This window comes from Anguilla rostrata, chromosome 2, assembly GCF_018555375.3.
Source record: "Anguilla rostrata isolate EN2019 chromosome 2, ASM1855537v3, whole genome shotgun sequence".
Taxonomy (NCBI): domain Eukaryota; kingdom Metazoa; phylum Chordata; class Actinopteri; order Anguilliformes; family Anguillidae; genus Anguilla; species Anguilla rostrata.
In genome coordinates, this window is record NC_057934.1 from 14,324,352 (window position 1) to 14,344,462 (window position 20,111).

The following is a 20,111-nucleotide window of genomic DNA, read 5'->3' on the forward strand; positions in this document are numbered from 1 at the left end:
CTAGCAAGAGATTGGTTGCTCATGTCTAGGTATACAGTCATTTGGGGACTTGTAGAAAAGTGAAAAGTATCTAGGAATAGTGCATTTGTAGGCCTAGATCCATTTAGTGCTTGCAACAGTGAAATATAGCTGTGGATAGATTGCTTTTGTCTTAAGCCCAGAATAATTGAAGCCCTGCGAGACTGATCGCTCGCCATGGATAGATTGTCTTGACTTATTTCCCAAAAGCCTGCATAAGAGGGAAAATTGGGACGGAGCAGGGAAAGGCACCTGTGGGGATGATGTACTCTGGAAATTTTGAGCAAGCCCGGCAAACGGAGCTAGACGACGACCTTTCACCTCTGTCTGACACACAGTCATAAAGGCGCTTGCTGGTGCGCAAACAGCGGGGAGTTTTTCTCTCTGCGCGATTCAGAGGTAACAGGAAGGTGCGGAGAAATTTAGTACATATTTGCAGAGAAAAACATCCAAGGAGTTCCACTGGAAAATGAACCAGCCTCCCTAATGCGGGCATCAAGCAGTGTGCTGAACAACCAGCACACCATGCACATTGATCAAATGTAAGCTGATTAGATTAGACCTTAAGTGTTGAGCTATCGATGGGCAGAGTCCCCAGAGCTATCCAAATAGCACAGATTCAGGTTTTATGAAAGGGCAATGAGCAGCTAGCCAATTGCAACAATCTGTCAAGCAATTTCTATCGCAGAGCAGAAACATGAAAAATTCCCAGTCGACAGGTTTTCATTTACTCATTTCCACAAAAAGCCCAGAGGTACTGTAACGGGAAAATTAACACATCATTTCAGATGTGCAAAGACCAGGCTCCCAACAGGTTTAGGTCATGAACATACATAAAACCCACATCTGGAAGACAGATCCTGTCCCAAAGAGACACACACAGAAGCTATTGCAGTATAGCTTTCAGACTGACTGACATCTTTACAGTATATATCCTGTTCTATATATTTCCTTTAAGTAGGGACTTCCCTCTGTCTCCACAATGATAAACTATGCTGCTGCCAATATTGGCACACCATCTATTCTGAGGTACAGAATAAAGTGCACTGCTAGACAGAAGCTGTGTTACAGGGCACCACCAGTTGTGATATGCAATGAAATGGCATGGAATCACGTAGAATTAACAGCACACAACTCAGTATAAATCACACTTCAGGGCTCCACCATGGCTATTTCCAATAAACTGGCAAAAAACGGTTACAACTAAACTATCCCACATCCTCAAAGGAAAACAGCCTGTTACTACAAGAATCTGTAATTAAAACAATCAAATGCATTCTGTATTGGAAATTGTTTTGACAGAATCATATAAGAATTTGAATTTCGTAAATTCCACTGCCAAAAAACAGCATACTGTAGGTATCACAATGCACTAATGGTGGCAAGCCCCCAAGTAATGATGCATATAACAAAATAATATTAATGGACAGCACACAAATGAATATGTTACACTGTAAGGTGTATAACTTATATTATAACTGCCAAACAGTGCATATCATTGTGAATGGCAAAAAGGTTAATTCCCCCTTTGGCAATATACTTTTCCATTCTATTCAATTTGGCATTGAATTCCGTCCCTTAACCCCATGAAATCTATGCAGCTGGATTGTAAATATAAAACCTGATTATAATTCAACTTCAAAGCTTCAGCATTGGCAAGGAAACTAATTAAGCCATATGCCATTTCTCATTATTCTCAATTCTGCCCATCACAGTCCAGAACTCCACTATCAACTGTTGGATGTCTTCCCCAAATTTTAAAGGTCAGCCATAATTTTTTTTTTAATTCCCCGCCCCCCCAAAACAACTCACCCCAGATGTGTTTTCCCAGTGGTGGCATCCAGATTTGGGGGGGGGGGGGTTCATATCATAAGCCTTATTACAAGTGTACCAACCCGAATCTTGGCAGAAAAACCTTGCCCAAAGTACTTCCTCGAAAATCCACCTTTTTAGCCTCCATCATGCTTGCTCTGAAGGAGCGAACAGGATGTTTGGCTTGGGCGGCTAATGCTACATGGGGTCGGGTGCAGCACAGTATCCCTGAGCCTCTCTAGCAGCCCACAAGCTCCACCAGACCACCCCCTCTCTCCCATAGTCGCTCCCAGGGAGCCAGGCTGTGTATTTTCTGCTAGCCCCCCAGAGATAAATCATCAGATACAGGTCAACGCCTGGCAGATCTCTCCATCCTCACCCCCCGAGGAATGCAGAGATATATGTTAAAGGGGTAAAAGGGGCTTCTCCATTTTTCAAATCTCTTTCTCCATCTGGAAATGAATCGTCTGTCCCATATTGCTGTAACTCTGCATTCCAATGAGTGGACGTGTACCCGGTGAAAATGATTTATTCATCGTCGCACTGTACAGGTAGATTCAGCAGTGACACAAATTTCCCTGCATATTTAAGAGGAGAGACCTATAATGAATCACTTGGGGAGACAAGTGTATAACACCTCCTGGCTATGATGTTGTCTCTTAATCCTGTTGTCAAGTTTGATTTGATTTTCTCTGTTACTCTAAATTAGGTTTTGGATCAACGCTTCAGCATCATGCACTGTATCAAGCAACCAGAACACACATTGGGCTGACTGTTTGTTTCAAGCAAATTCACAAGCCTCACCTTTTCATGCAAAGAACGCAGTTTCTTGGGATTCAACCTTTGTCGCACAATCTTTGTTGACTCACAGTTAACTTACAACAAAGCCTCAATCTCAATAATGCTGAATCCTGAAAATGCCTTAGACATGCACACAGTGCTCTGACATGGTTACAGTGAAACACCATCCATAAAACATTTTAACTGAATTCTGCCATAGGTTTCTATCAGGAACTCCTGTTCAACTTGTTTCATATCTGACGAGGTTTATATATACCGCATATAACAGATTTACAAGGAACTTGAAGTTTAGTAGTGAACTCTTGTAGAATTTACTACACTGCCTTATGCACAGTTGCACACGTATTGTATTGCGTTCAGAATTATCCGTGAAGGAATGAGTTATGGAGCGCTGATATTATTTGTGAGTCGGCCGTTATTGACTGCAGGGAACCTCTGTGTTTGATCACTTGCGGCTCATCAATCAACGGGACAAATGGCTCTGGTGGGCTGGAGGCAAATTGCCACGAGCAGCGAGCGTGGGGGGCCGAGCACCGTCTTGTAGGAAGAGGAGGAGCCGGCGGCAGCCCTGAGCGCTTCAGAAGGGAGATACGTGGCGAACATTAGGGATAAACACATGACAAATGCTCCTCATCAGAGACCCAATCAATCTCGCCCGTCTCCCCCCCACCCGTCATTTGGCTTGCGATCGCGTTCTAACGCCATACGCCGCTGTCAAGGCGTTCATTCTGCCGCTAAGCGTTACTCCAGAAGCCCAGGCTCGCTGTCACACGCACAAAGCCCTTCAGTCATCCGCTTTTACGCTGCTTTCACTGGAATTACACTGGTGATAGACACTCCACACAATAGACCCCAAAGCTAAAAACCATGCATGTTTTTTTTTTTTTTTCAATTTGAATTTGAAATAAATCTCTCTTTTTTTTTTTGTTGTTACAATAAATTACTTTTGCCATCACATTGTTCTGGCTTCTCCTCTTTACCGGCCTTCACCGGCCTCTGCCGGACACTGACCTGAAGTTACACTCCCTTTAGGAAAAAACGGTGAAGTGTCACGGTGCTCGACTCCATTCTGTGCTGTGAGCGGCACCATCGTTCATACAGGAAATGGATCACGTCACGCTCTCGCTAACGAGCTGTCGCTTCAGGAAGATGTAACATTCCGCTGAGACGAATCCCTTCTGTAAATGCAGGGATGCAGGGACCACACGGTCACAGGGACGGAACACTTCCATATCACAATCGGCAACAGTCCGCCGAAAGGTCAAGTAGACCCTGGTGCAAAATCTCGGCACCTGGGACAGTATCCGTGAAGAAGCTCACGACGGTAGGTTCACGACCAGCCATGCATGGATACCATAGAAAGCATCTTCTATTTTCATGGCGCAGTCCGTGAAAATATATGTGTACTATAATATGCATGTATCTAGTTCTGGCACATCCAATAATACACATACAGTAAGGTACACATAGTAAATCCAAATTATGGCTTGTTTTGGCATAGTGCCTTAAATGCAGAAATCTCAAGGCGCTTTACAGTTAGGATGCAGTCCCCCTCGCTGTAATACACGCAGAAATACCCCCTCAAGTAATGGACTGCAGACATTTTGCACAGGCCACCACGCATCGGTTACCGTGAAGAGAAAAGAATGTAAATATCTACTTAGAGTTTGGTCTGAGTTTACAGCCAGACTGACAGAATCAGTCACATAACAGGTGTTGTGCTATGAACATCATGGGTTTTTTAGGCTATAATCACAAACCTGCCTTGCAATGTGAACAGAGGTAAGATTCATTACAGCTTGGGGAATAGTGGGCTAACCTTTCTCCCGTGACTGTCTCATTTATAATGCCTTAAGCAGCTGAGTTTAGTATTTTCAAAGGTCCCTGCTTATTCCTGAATAACCCAGTGATGTTTTCAGCCAACCTGGAAGCAAGAAGTTGTCATTTGATCCTCTATATATACAGCAAATATCATATATCATACACACCTGTTAGACTGTTGCAAATAGCTTGTTTACAAGCTATAGTCCGTAAACATTATGAAATACTGCTGCTATACAAAATCATCTGCCTTCTAATGATTCACTCAAACATGTCTTGTCCTTTTTTCCATCCAGTAAATATGTTCACGTCATTCTTCTACAATTCCTTTTGAACATTACAAAGAGCCAAACAGAAAGCTTCATATTTATACAGAATGACAAACTGTCAAAAATCCACTGTTTCATCGGATGATCTGCATTTGTTTCCCCAATGCATTTTGACAATACATCATACACCTATTCTTATCATAATTCTGAGGTGTTTGCATCTCACTGACAGGGAATGTACCTAGAAAGTTCAACAAGAAAAGAATTATGAAGAGATCTATCTACTCTGCCTGAGATCAAAACAAGTTTTCACTTAATTTGCAAATACCACATGTCTGGAGTTTTCCCCCCTGTGTGGTATCATCATCTTGGGCAGTCTGGTCTCCACAGAGATTAAAAGCCAGAAGATGGAACTCAGAATGGTTTGCGCTCCAGGCAAAACTAATACTGAGCAGAAGCCATTGAAAATCCTCTAAGGGCCTCAATATTGCTCTGTATTTTCCTCCCTTATAAAATATGGAGCCTTGGGAAAATAAAAAAGATTAGGGTCGAAATTAAAAGTGAGCAGGCATATTTGTCCAAGCTGCAATGGGAGAGCAGGGGGAGTGGGACACGTTATGTCTCTGGTACCGGGAACGGACATACATCTGAAGAACGGGTCTGGGATTCCACAGCTGCTCTGAGAAAAGCAAGTTTGTCCCAGGAGAGACACGACAAGTGAACAGCCCTCTGCCCCTCTCCCCCCTCCTTTGCCTGCGACTAGGTCTCCATGTATTTACTGGAAAGCCAAATGGGGGAAATGCAGAGAGGGAGTTTGGCAGCCAGGAACCAGGATAACGGGGTGCAACACAATGGCTTTAAGTGGTTTATATTTCAAACCAAAGCAGACTGGGCAATACTTTCACAACTATGCCATGAAAGGAGCATTTATTTCTACATAATGTTAATATTTAGGTTTGGAAAGATCTTGGTGCTCTGAACAAAGCACAAGTTCTCATGAACTATTCCCCCTGCGTTTTAAATATGGCCTTAACGTAGGCTGCAAGAGAATGCCACGCATGTGAGCTCAGCCGGTTCCAAATTAAAAAATGTTTCCTCAACAAAAACGCAGGATTTTTGACACTGAGCTTTCCGGCCAGCTGATGCCTTCCTCCAGAGGTCTATCAGCCTCTCCGAGATCAATCTTTAGTTTCCTTGTTTATTCCTGAGATCTCTAGGGATTAACACAATCTGAAAACAAGTCGTCATCAGACCAAATTTAGGCTGAAATTCATGCTAACTCACAACTGCAATGGCAAGTGAGAAGAATGGACAAAAGTAGCCTTAAATTAGCCTTATCAACACTAACTCACATTCAAAATGGCTGCACAAAGCCATCTGAACAGTGTCATTTCAAAACTTGCAATTAACAAAACTGGAGTCCCTTAATTTACCATTATAAAATAGCACTTAAGAGTATGAAATGGAAATACAAGAGGAACTTTGACCAAAGAGCATCCCATTAAATTTTACTTGACCTCATGACACAAACTTGTAAAGCCATATGAAAGATTGTGATTTTTAATGAGCAGCGACCAAGTAATTAACTGAGCCTCTGCTAATATGTATCACATGTGCTAATTTGTATGAGGCTACATTCTTTCCACTTTTCATTATGGGATGGCAATAAAAAACACCTATTTAAAAAGAGGAATCTAAGAGTAATGGAAAATACAAACCTTGTTTTGTAAAAATAAAATACAGCAGTATTTTACTGTGGTGTCTTTTCAGTTGTCTTAGCCAGTTTCTATCAAACAAGAAAATTAACATGTTCAGTCGCTTCATATTTATTCGCTTCATTTATTCATCAGAGAATTCTTAATTTGTTGTGAACAGCAACTTGTGATTAAAGAAAGTGAATGATTGCATGTTCCACTTTAATGACAGATTATAGCATGAATAAACTATTTTGGTTTAACATGCATTGTATGCATAAAAACAGCTTAGCGACAGGATGTTAATATTCTACCAAAAGTATAGCCAGTCACAAGACTGTGGTGAGGTGAAACTGTTATTAATGGCATCGGCAAATGCATATATTATGAATTCAATGTGTGCAGAAAGATGTCTTTAATAAACAGATCATTGAATTTGAGAAACATCATGCTTATTTGTCATCAAGCCTTTGCCTTCATTAGCATGTGTACTATGGACTTACATGACATTAAGGAAGGCCATTAAATTGTGATAAAAGAATGCAAAGAATCATTTTAGCCCATTTGAGGAGATATACTAGACCACATTTTAAGGATGTTTATACACAAAGGAAAGCAGTGACCTTTTCCCTTTGTCAAAGGTACATGTAGCATCCATAGGGACTTCACCCCTTTTCCTTCCAGACTCGTTCACTTAATAGCATACTGAAGCTATCAATGGACGTTTCCATTGTTCTTGGTGCTTACTGACCTTATATAACACATAAACATGCACGTACACACACACACACACACACGAGTACACACACACATACGCACGCACACACAGAAAGAGAGACGGAGCAAGAGAGAGGATAAACTCTTCAAAGCACCCTTAGATCTACTGAAATAGGCACAGACACTATGCCAGTGAAAAAATGTGTGCTAGTGAAACACAGCTAACTGTTTATGAATTTATTTGTAAATGTAGAAACCCTTTTTGAAGCCCTGTTCAAAAATCAAAACTACATGCCTGGTCGAAGAAATAGGAGCATGTTCTTTAAGTCTTAGTCTTAATGTCCATCCCACTCACTGCAGAATAATGCACTTAACTACACTGCTTGCGCTGTACAGGAGAAAATAACACTATTTTATCACCTCGCCCACACAACATTGTTCTCAGATTTTTTTTTTTTTTTTTAACATTTTAATTAACAGGCACAGAATAAGAACACGTGGGAAGGAGAGAAAAAACAGAGCAGGTTTCTGCACCTTACAATGTGTATCACTTGCACCTTTCAATATGTGTCTTGTATGGAATCTGTAAAATGTTGAAATCCCGCACATTTAGTTGAGGATGCAGACACTTCTGATCCAGAATATGTGTGAGAGATCCTTCTGCCAAAAAAGCTCACCTACTTTGTGAATTGTACCACCATTTCTCCTTTCTGAAAACCCATGTCTAGACAGCAAATGCTCCTCTGCGGTGACATGCGCTCATTGGCCTTCTTTCCTTGACTTTTTCAAAGACAAAGGTTAATCATTTACCACCCATTTTATAATATAATGCCCCCCCCCCCCCCCCATTCAAAAAGCAAAGCAATCACATTTCAATGCAGACAAATGTCTCTGTCATTGACAACACCAAAGTAAGTTCTTGCATAAGGAAAACTGAAAAAAGCAAGTGTCTTGTAGGAACATTTGTGCATCACCGTTCATGATTTTCTGTGGAATCATTTGACTAAGCTTCTCCAGGATCATTCTGGAGAGTTCTGGAAAAAACTGTTCTATCTGAATACAGAAGTGTGATGATAATAAACAATCCATTTCATATGCAGGTCGTGCCCTGCTGTTTCAATGTCAGAGGAGTCATGACTTTTCGCCCTACATAAAGCCACTGTAATTTGAAGGGACCAATCAATTAAGCAAAAAATGAATAAATAAATAATTAAATAAATAAGTGCTGTATGTTGATTGATTTAAACATGCTTTGAAATTATAAGAATTTATTCTGGCGAATTAAGTGGTGAATTAATTTCCAGTTTTTGGATAATTAGCTGGTAGTGTACTGCCAAAGATAAGAATCCAGGAGATTGCAGGTTTTAATCCCAGGGAAAACTACCACATTATGTGAAGCACATGAGAGCCACTTACATCCATGTTCAGCTATGAAAACCTGATAATATACAAAATGCAAGATACTGAAGCTAAACAGGAAACACAAAACAGCCAGTGCTTATTATTAATATAATGTATTCAGCCACATGGTAGATATACAATGCTGAATATTCAATGCGGGCAGTACTCTCTGTGCAGTTTTTTTTTCTTTTTTGTTTCTTTAATCAAGCTGTCATTTATATCTGAAAAGAAGTGTCATGCTGTGTAGCAGATGGATTTTGTGCATGTGTGTGCATGTGTGCGTGTGTGTGTGTGTGTGTGTGTGTGTGTGTGTGTGTCTGTGTGTGTGAGTGTGTGTGTGCTTTTACTGATAAATCCATGTATGTGTGTAGTCTTACATTGCTGTTGTGATGAAAAATAATTTAATGAAATGCAATGTCTCCACAGGAGGTCAGGTAGAGGAAACTCCAAGGACAACAACACATCACCTCAATGTAGGACAAATCCAAAATGTAAAAATCAGCAACAGTAAATAGTGGATGTACTAGCTACTTTAGAAGAATAGCAATATCCTTGTAAACTACATATTTGGAATTTGTTCTGAATTAGTTATACAACTGAAAAGAGACTCAATATTGACATAAGAGAAGAACCAATATTGTGGCTCTAACACATGCACTGTGTTCTTCTCCACACTCATTCTCATCCTCTGCAGCAGTAAACTAAATCAAGATCTGGAGCACAGAGAAAATTGTAATCTGGCGTCAAAAACTCAGACAAAGGCATTTGTACTCCAGGGTGTAACAAGCACTCCTTCACATACAGTCCATTCATCATCCAAGGTGCAAGGATGATCGGCAAAAAGGAAATATGCCGCAAAAAGCAAACTAAATATTTGAATAAGAAAAATGAGGTGCGCTGTTTTATAAATGTTCCCATTTAATCTGAAAATTGAGAACATTTTTGCCAATAAATTATGTTATACTGTTTTAAATGCATTTGAAAACCATGCGCACGACTCACAGCTGCGCATGGCTGTACAGTAATGCCACAGTGGATCCCTCCACACAACAGCAAGTGGGCGAAACCCTCACGCGTTCAGAAGTAGGTGGGAAGTTATCATAGTTTATCACATTAATACAGTATTGTCAGCGTACACGGACTCTGTTTTATAAATGTTCCCTAAACCAGTTAAGCTTGGCAAAGCCACAGAAAATTAATGGCAATTCCATGATTACTACGTGGTATCTTTTGTTTTCAAGGCAACCACTTGTGAAATTGCGAGTAGACAATAGAATCGTTTTCAGCGAGCACACATGGTTCGTTGAGACCATTTTTTGTACTGCCAGTGCTACTGGTAACTTGCGTCTTCATTAGATGATATATAAAATAATGTTTTCTGCTGTTTTAAATGTGTTCTTTGTACGGAAGTAATTTGACAATTTAGCCTACCTTGGTTACAAATAAAGCGCACGTGTAGCCTACTAGCTCGTTCACTTCATTCAGAGAATTCCTGAGAAACTGCATAGATTTAGAGTTTAGCGTTCGAGTATAAAGATATCTGAATACATAGGAAGTCTTTCATCCGGCACCAGACGCTCGCAGTGAAAGAGCCGTTATGTACTACCCCGTCTGCTTAACATGAATGAAAAGCGAATGGAAGTGTTATAGGACACCAGGATGCAACGGGGATCACGCAACTATCCATGTTGCGATACATAAAGATTAGAACGAGTGTAAGCTATTGTCCAACAAAATGCTGCACTAAACCGCGGACAAAAACTGAACTTAAAACAATGACAGCAGGAGGTAACCGGCTCTTCAATCGCTTTGAATTACATTGTCTCAAGTAGATCTCGAAATGAGCTCATATGTACCGTGCAGATAAACATTTTAATTTAAAAAAGATTTCAAAAACGTAGCCTACCATGAGTGTGGACAGTTTACTCTGTGAGTTCCAAGCTTGTTTTCAGTTCGGCAACGCTTTAACAAGTTCCTTCATGAACATGTTTAATCCCCATACCGCTTAAACAAAAGAAATAAATAATAGCGCTTGAAGATCCTTGTCCTTTCGCTTACTTGCAGTGGGTTCTGAGTTATACATTTAATGTGTAGGTGTGAGTCCGTCTGAATGTCTTTGCAGATCGCACCGTTTCCATCCTTCTGAGTAGGTGTTTCTGAATGTATACTGCTTTCTCTCCCACAGAGTGATTTTCAGAGCTGCAGTCACATAGTCGAAGGGGGGTAGCTTGTGGGGGAGGGGGCGGGGATAAAGAGGGGTAAAACGACTGGACAGCTGCACGCCCCGGACCCCACTCTTTGCCCACGTCCTCCCTTACAATCTCAAACCCGAGTGTCTACAGCAATGGGTAATGAATATATGCCGGGTTTGTAAAAATAAAAAAATTTAAAAAACTTGCCTTTGAACGATTGCAACTTTGCCATCATCCTAGTATTCGAATTGTGATTATTCGTACTACAGTATGTTTAATTTTGTCATTAGGTAGGCGACATATCACAAAAATCATTGGACCGGATAACATGCGTGGCAGGTGGTGGTAATACTACTACTACTGGTACGTCTGCCAAATACATGTAATGTACTCCTATTACTACTACAACTAATACAACTACTACTAGTAGTACTAGTACTACTACCACTAATAACAATAATAATAATAATAAACATATTACTTATTATTATTATTATTATTATTATTATTATTGTAGTTGTAGTAGCAGTAGCATACGGTATGCATGTGCTTCCGCAAGATAGTGTTTATGTGCTCATCTCAGATGGATTTGACTGTCAATGTCAATGCTATTGTCATTTTTCAGACTGGTAGATAAAATCAAATGTGAAGAAGAATTCAGAATTCAGTACACAGCTACATGCCAGCTTCTGTGACATACTGATCTGGTGTAGCTCAGCCAACTATGTTTGCCATTGAGACTCTCCTGATCACAGTGCTAATAATAGCAGGTTTTATTCTTTATGAGTTGGCCTTTCATACAGACATCCTGATTAGAAGACATGGTGTGAGGATTACATGTATTGTAATTTCTAGGTGTGAAATAAGATTGTACGTCAAATCTAGAATGCTGTTAAAAATTTCAGATAGAAAACCTACTTTTTTGGATTAGCCATCAATTTAGCACACATTCTGTAGATTTTTTTATTTTTTTATTTGTTCTGATAAATCTTGGATTGGTTTAAACTTCTGAGTGTCTATGTGCCCCCAGGGCTTCTCTTACTCCTTCTATTAGATTTTTGAGATGTTTAAAGCTGGTGATGCAGATAGAATTGCTATTTGGATAGATTAAAAATGGCTATTTGGATAAACATTCCTGTAAAGAAAATGTATTTAGTTTTCAACCTGCACTGTGTTCAGTTATTTCATAAAAGTAACTGTGGCTACTGATCCATAAATAAATGAACCTAGATGGCTGAGGTTTCACAACTGCATCATAATCTGTTTATATCGAATCCCTTTTTGATTTTAAGACTACAAGAGATCAAACAACCATGGATTCACACTTGTTTCTGGTTCAAAAGTCTAAGGTAATATTTTACATCAAAATAGTCTTGATGAAGTTGTCTAACAAAAAGAAGAAAAAAGTTAATTATTGCTGACTCATAGTTTGGAACAATGAGCAGTCACATCAACTGTGACATCATGGTCTCAGGTGAAAATTAGGTTCTCTTAGCTAAGCTGTGCTATAACTGTGACTGTAGCCAAAACCTTTTTTCCCTGGCAGGTTAGAGGGTTTATTATATGCACAAATGAACATCTATCTATTCATTATCTACACCCGCTTATTCATGGTCAGGGTCATGGGTGGTCCTGGAGCCTATCCCAGCATGCATTGGGCAAGAGGCAGGAATACACCCTTGACAGGTCACCAATCTAGCACACACACCATTCACTCACACATTCATCCCTATGGACAAATTATTTGGATTTTTTCTTATTCATGCCACCCACACATACAAATAATTATGCCTTTCTTTCATTAAAGAAAAATGGTATCACCCTCAGCATCTATAGTTTTCAAGTTTATCAACCTTTTATCTCCACCTCGTTGCACTTAATGAAATTAAAACAAAGGAATATTTACTTGTGAAGACACATGATCTATCAGGGCTAAAACATGGAGTCCAATAAAGTTCTGTCCTTGGGTATCTGCTTCTCTTTCTAAACATGCTACTCCTTTGAAATGTTATATAGGTAATATTACCATATAAGTAGGAACATAAATGTTTACTATTCCAGTATAATATTAGCAATAGGCTCAATAATGTACTAAGAATGTGAAATCTTTGCTTTGTCTCATTGCCTGGCGGGAGAGATTATACTTCTTCCTTTCTCCAATTAGTACAAAATGTTCCACCAAGAATCAAGATATCATTATCACTTACAGCCAGTTCGAGTCCTTTGTCACTGGTCCCCTATTAAACACCAAGTGTACAAGATTTGGCCTCTTACTTACAAAGGTGTGAAAGGTTTCAGTCCGTCATGCCGAGCAAGCTTATTATCCCACATTATCCTTCTGGTCCTTCCAGTTATAGTTTTGTGTCTGTCTGTTCATCCCCCACATTTATATGTGAGCTGCATTTCACCTTGGTATGGACGGAATGTGATAATGTAGTGCTACAGTATAACACCACTTCATCAAATAACCACTAAAAGTCAAATACTTACTGTAAACAGTTTGGGCCTGAAGTATCCATCCTGTGACGTTCTTCTATCACACAAGCCCTGTTATCAAAGTTATATTGATCTCAGGTCAGCTCCCACACCTACTCTTGTCCTTGGGTTACACAAGGCAGTTCAACTACTGGTCAGTGTTTAGGCTGTGTTCTACCCCCGGTATCAAGGATATATATTTTTTTTTTTTTCAGCAGTTGATTTTAAACTTAATGAACACATTTTATTAAAGACAGTGAAAGTTTAACTTGAAGTTTAATTTTGGCTGTGATTAGTAGATTCTATTGAATTCTCTGCTTTTTGCCCTCAGTAATGAGTTTTTGTTGTTGCTTGTCATCCTCTGAAGCTAAATTGTACACAAACATGCTGTACATATTTCATTTCGCTGAACAAAACTATAAAGGGCTTTAGTATTCTTACCTGAACCAGACCAGAAGTTTCCATAGTTTGAACACAGCTCACTATAATATATCATATTACACATTCAAGTTTTCTCATAACGCACCACTGATCTTCAGTGAGCACTGTTACATGCTCTGTCACAAATCCTTAGTTAAGTAATATGTTAAATTTAATTTGATCCAATTTAAATTTAGTTGATTCATTTAAAGGATCGTATGCCTATTGTCTCTAATATCACAAATTCAAAACACTTCACAGAGAATGGAGAAGATTTACCTCAACTACTATTGATTGTTTGATAGTTGGTTATTTACATTATGGTAGTGGTGGGGACTGATTAACCTATTTATGTATTTTATGAAGTTAAATTATGAATAATCACATAGGCATTATAAAAAATCACATAGGCATTACAAGGCAGAATTCTTTTGTGGAGGATGTGTTTCTGGAAATATAAGATGAGAAACAGTATATATATATATATATGTGTGTGTGTGTGTGTGTGTGTGTGTGTGTGCGAGTTTGCGTGTTCTCCCCGTGTCCGCATGGGTTTCCTCCAGGTACTGCAGTTTCCTCCCACAGTCCAAAGACATGCAGGTAGGCTAATTGGAGACTCTAAATTGCCCGTAGGTATGAGTGTGTGAGTGAATGGTGTATGTGCCCTGCAAAGATTGGCAGCCTGTCCAGGGTGTATTCCTGCCCCTCACCCAATGCACGTTGGGATAGGCTCCAGCATCCCCGTGACCCTGCTCAGGATAAGCGGGTATAGATAATGGATGGATATGTGTGTATGTGCGTGTGTTTGCGTGTGTGTGTGTCAGTGATTCTCTTTGTAGTTGGGAGGTAGCTATATTTATTTCCAGTTGCAAAATGTATTACACCCAAGAGAGATAATGTCAACAGAGGATTAAAATGCAAAAACCAGAGCACAGAGCCTTTGGAACATTGTCCAACCCCTGTGTGCATATGCATGAATTAAAGCAAAGTGCTCTGTACATAGGCAAAAGAAAAGCTGGTATTTCAGCCTTGAAATGACTCTATTAATATGTGTCTCCAACAAAGGATTTTTTCTATACAGTCACATAAGAGAATCAAGTCAAGACCCACGCAGGGTGAGAAATAATTCATCTTCATTGTGACCTTCTTCATCTCTTTCTTTAACTTCTTCACTATCCTTCTCATCTTCTCTGGGCAAATAAAGAACTAGCAATCAAGGAATTCTAAAAATGCTGTAGAATTGTTGCCCCGGGTGACAAGGAGTGAGACTGCAATGTATGAAACAGCTTTCAGCAGCTACGGGTACATCAAAACCTCACTGAGTGTCTGTACTGTAACGTGTGGGTTATAGACAGTTTCTGTTTTCACATTTAGCACATACTTGAAATGTTTACATCCGTCAGTGTTGGGATAGCAGTAATGACTGATGCTGCATGAGGGGGAAAGTCTAGAGAAGTCACAGGTGTTGAAAGGTGTTATTTCAGTTATCGCTTTCCTAAGAGTGGCACAGCATGTATGAGGTATGCTTGTTGTTTACAGGGCTATTTAGCAAAGTGCTGGTAGAGAAGCACATGATGAATGGTGTCTTGTTGCTGAATGCAATGTCCAAATCTGTGAATGAACAAAGATTGGTTTTCAAAACATTGGAAAGATTGTTTTATTTTAAGCTGTACGGCATTTGGCATTAGGTCAGAATAGTGTTGACCGTGTGAACTGAACTGTGTTCTTGGCTAGAAATAGCTGTACGAAATGAGTATCGTACCTTATTGAGCCTGTGTTTTGTGGTTGTCCATGACCATGAAATGCACTTTTGTACGTCACTTTGGATAAAAGCCTCTGCTGAATAAATAAATGTAATTTGCAACAATGAGTCTGCAGTACACAACCACGAGTTGTGTGACACATCCTTTCGTGATACAAAGATGTCAGGGAGAAAATTTGCCGGACCGGTTGTCCTAACATCTGTCAGATCTGTCATCGGCGAAATAACAAGCTCACTGGCAAGCTGGCGTCCCTGCCACCGTGAGCCGACTGGCGCTACCGAGCGCCCGCATGCCTCCCGCCACATGGAACACCAAGCTGTCTGGAAGGCCTCTATCTGGAAAGGAAATCTAGCACATCTTGATAAGGGACCCGCAGGAACAAGCGCGGTAATTAATCCAGACAGCAAACAGGCAGTCCAGTAAAAAATAAATCAATGATCGGCCTCGGTAAACCTGCCTTTGTGACATTCAGCAGCGAGCGATCCATTTCAGGTTATCGTAAAATATGTCTGCCCACGCGTGCGTGTATCTCTTTCAACCTTTTCTCGCTCGCAAATTTACATACAGCCCCGATTATGTGAGTAATAAATCAATTTAAGTATGGAACAGACTTTATCTGCATTCACTGTGACTGAAATGCAACAGAAAGAGCACTTTATTTCTTAAATAAAAATTTCTTAACATTTTTACAATTTTGTAAATGTGAAACGGTTAAAAAATACAACAAATTTCACTGACTTAACCATTCAGTATTACAGGGTTCCTCATAGTTTTATTTTGTGCCAGCCATATTATTATATGGTTCTCATATTTAAACTAGGACTGTTGCATTTGAATATTTCTGACGATTGTGATACTTATGGTCATATTTATTATGCTTAAGGACTTCAAATCCATTTTATATTAGTATGTTAAAATATCACTAGTACCAAATAAATTATTTACTTATTTGACTTGCATTTGGGATGAATGGGATTTAATAACTGTTGAGAAATGGTTCAGATATGTGAGTCTTTTGCTCTATGACTCATGTGTCTGGTTTATGAGCCAGATGGCTCACAGACAGTCAGCCTGATACAGGGGGTCTGGTTTGGTCTTTCCCCTTCACAGTTGCAATATCCATGGAAACATTACCCCACCAAAAATACTGGGTTACATGATTCAGCTATTTATAGTATAGCATTTTGCATTGTTTCCCAAAGTGACATCATAGTTTTCTTTTCTCGTAGCTACCGTGATTCAACTGATATGAATTAGATTTGACATGACTTGTCTGACCTTTATAGTGGAGTACTTTATATTACTTCAATTGCATACTATTTTAACTTTATATAAACTGAGAATTTAAGTAATTGTTTCATTGCTGCAATTGAATTATTATTGGTCCTTCTCTCACAACATAGTTTAAAAGTGTATCATGGCAAATAAATCTCTCTCTCTCTCTCTCTCTCTCTCTCTCTTGCTCTCTCTCTCTCTGTGTCTCTCTATGCAGATTTATTTTCTCTATCAGCAGGATGTATGAGTATTAAACCCTTTTTAAAATGCAGCAGTGTTCAGTGTGCTCTGTTGGCTTGGCAGCCAGACAAAGATCATGTGATTGTTTTTTTTTTCTTAGTGGTATTTGATTGTATCAGTCAGTTCTAATCTGGATAAGGATATTTTATGGCTCTAACCCATAATGCCAAAATCAAAGAGTAGCTGGATGTAATTTGTCAAACTGCCGCTTGGAATGTAATTCAGTCATGTCACATTCACTCTTATAATCCGTACCATACATTTCTGTTCCGCTTGTGGCTATAAGGGTTTAATCTTGAAATCAGACAAGTTTGAGTGCTACAACTAATAATACAGATCACAACACATCTCTAGTTCCTCGAGCCTTCCCGTTTGTGAACTAAATCGTCCCCAGTGATCTAATCTACCATCTTTTTCCCCAGCAGGGACAGTTTTCCCTGGGAGCTGTCACCTACAAAAAAAGAAAGAAAATTTGAGATGCTCAGACAAGGATGAGACTTTGGGATCCCAAAGCTCCATTGAGGAGTGCATTTCTTCTCATCCCGACAGGGATTCTGCCAAGGTGGAGAGTCAATATTGGCCCTAAAGGTGGAAAATCCTGCCAGGTCCTCGTCCTATTTCTGGAATTTTCCGCCAGTTTTTCCTTCCTTCCATTAGTTTACCCAACATTTCCTTTCTTTTTTTAAAATCTAAATTATCATCCACCCACAGCTGGATTAAGTAAATTTTAAATATAAACATCAGTTATTTGCCACTGAACCACATACAAAAGGACCAAATATATCCCTTAATGATTCTAGTCATGTTGAAAGAAATAATAAATGCAAAAATATTCACTTTTGTCAATAGATGCACAGAGGTTAATATTGTACAGGCATTTAACAGATCCCTGAGAAACTAACCTTTCTCTCCATCACATTGCGATGGACCAACAGAGGTCTTAAACACACACGTACACGCACACACACACACACACACACACACTATTATTGCTTTCACTGCATTAATATAATCCCTATATCAAAATAAGTAATGGGTGAGAAACTATTTCTTGTAGACCAGTATCTTCACTGTGATTAACAAAGATCAGTTATCCCATGTCCTCTACAGGGATAATCAATATGCATAAATAACATTTGTGAATAGATAGGCCTGGGGTCACTGCGGTGTTGTATTTTAAAAAATGACGAGATGGAACATGTGCGACCAGACACAGAAAAATAAAATATGGAGAATGTAATCTTCCCTGGTCTAGCTTTCAGTATTGGACACAGTTACGGCTATAATGGCTGTTTGTGATGTGTCAGAGAGGAGGTAGATGGTCCCATTGGAACACCAATGGAACAGAGGAGGGAACCAGACAGGATCTGCCCCATTATCAAGGAATTGGTGTCAGAGCAGCCTCCTGGGAAAGCTAAGAACAGGCACTCTCTGTAGTCTATCATGGCACATCAAGCTTTTATGCAGTATCTATCTCTCTTTCTCTCTCTCTCTCTCTCTCTCCCATCCCCCTCCCCCCTTTGGCAGCATCACACACAATGCTTTTTCCATCTCCAACCAAAAACAGCTCCAGTGAAGGTTAAACAAAGGAAACATTTCCCTGTGTAGTCACGTGATCTAAGCATCCAATCAGATAATTCCACTATTATGGGAACTTCACAGAAGGGCTGATGCTTATCCTAGAATGGGGGCTGAATGTTTAATATAAGAAGAGAGTGAGTGCATGTATGTGAACCATGCTGCTCATTGTATTGTACTTTAAGTGACAGTCACCTCAAGGATGGATTCTTCTCTGTTTGGCCTTTCATCTGCTCTGTATAGGCCCTGCCATCATTACCACTCACAGAGTTTATTTTCAGTCAAGCAGAAGTTGATCCGCTTGTGCAATTACAAAAATATCACTGCACGTGTGAATCTGTTCCATGCTTTCTACAGGAACAGTGTAGATGCAGAAATGAGCTTTTTCAAGGTTGCCTCTGGGTTTTCTCGGAGTGCTGGTAAATACAGTGCATGACCTTGTTATTATCATTTGCCAAACTAGGTTGCTGAGATTCATTTCATTTCTCGAGAAAGTCGATAATCAAATTTCCAATAGAAATCCTGGGAAAGTACATGATTGAATGCGCTAGCTATTCTCCACAAAGGGTATTTCCATGGCTTGGTTAGTCAGTTTGATAGCATATGACTCCCACTTTACATCTGTTTTCAGTTTCATGGTGCTAGTCAGGCTGTCTTGTAATGTGCAAGAGAGAACGAGTGGATCTTGGCATTCAATCAGCTATCTGGCTAGTTTTCATGGGCAGATAATGTGTATAGAGTTACCTTCACAATGAAAGCTTTCCACACGCATGCGTAGAGTCGGTGCCCCTGAGTGGTTTCCTTGGAAACAGAAGGACTTTCTCACATTGGTACCAACACATATTGTTGAAAGACTGACTGATACACAGTTTAGTGTGTCCAACGTCCTTGGGTTTGTTGTTTAGCGTTTTTTTTTTTCACATGTGGCTTAATGAATGGAAAAGACGTGTTTTGTGCTTGAGTTTCTGTGGCGGTGAATATTTCTGAACAGAGGACATGACTGCGTAAACCACTGGCTGCTTTTTTATAGATGACCACATACAATACTTTGTTCTTAGTGGTGGAAAGAGTAAACTAAACATTGCCTTGATAGAAAACAAGACCTTGTGCTCAAAGTCAGTTAACTTGATTATTAGGAAAGTTGTATGTTATGCACAGAATCGCTCACAATGTTGGCTGACTGTGCTACCTATTAATATATTTTTGTCTTTTCCCAATGCAGCCATTGCAGAAAGCTTTATCGATTCCCCTTACTAGAAGTATGGAATAATTAGGATCCAATAAAAAGGTGAAAGCTTACACCTCATGATTCTGATTGGCATGGCTAAAAGCTGACTGCCGATGTTATTTATTTATTTCTTTGTTTTGTTCATGTGTATAATACTTGCCTTGTAAAGAGAAAGAATCATGTCAAAAAAGAATTCATGAAAGAATTTGGTGTTACCTTTCTTGTATTGATAGGATAAGTCAATGAATAAAATGTGGCACAAAAAGAAATGGGACAAAAAAAAACATTTATGAAGAACTTCAAAAGGCTGTACACAAAAAATACTGATGATATAAAAAAAACACACAGCAGTGTATGCAGTTCATTTAAACCTGGTGAAGATACCAACATAAATTAGATTGGGGACT

The 20,111-nt window shown here is 39.6% G+C and overlaps 1 protein-coding gene across 3 annotated transcripts in view; it reads right to left on the bottom strand.

The window, feature by feature from the left end:
* LOC135247353 (carbohydrate sulfotransferase 15-like) overlaps positions 1-20,111 on the bottom strand; it is a 66,033-nt gene that overhangs the window by 31,337 nt on the left and 14,585 nt on the right. Inside the window, exon 1 of one of the 3 annotated variants that reach the window (XM_064320696.1) lies at positions 10,592-10,735. The exons of 1 other annotated variant lie outside the window; for it this stretch is intronic. The gene's annotated coding sequence lies outside the window, so the exon portion shown is untranslated. Of the gene's footprint in view, positions 1-10,439; positions 10,736-20,111 lie in introns of those variants that run through there. One more of the 3 variants, XM_064320693.1, reaches the window with a different exon arrangement.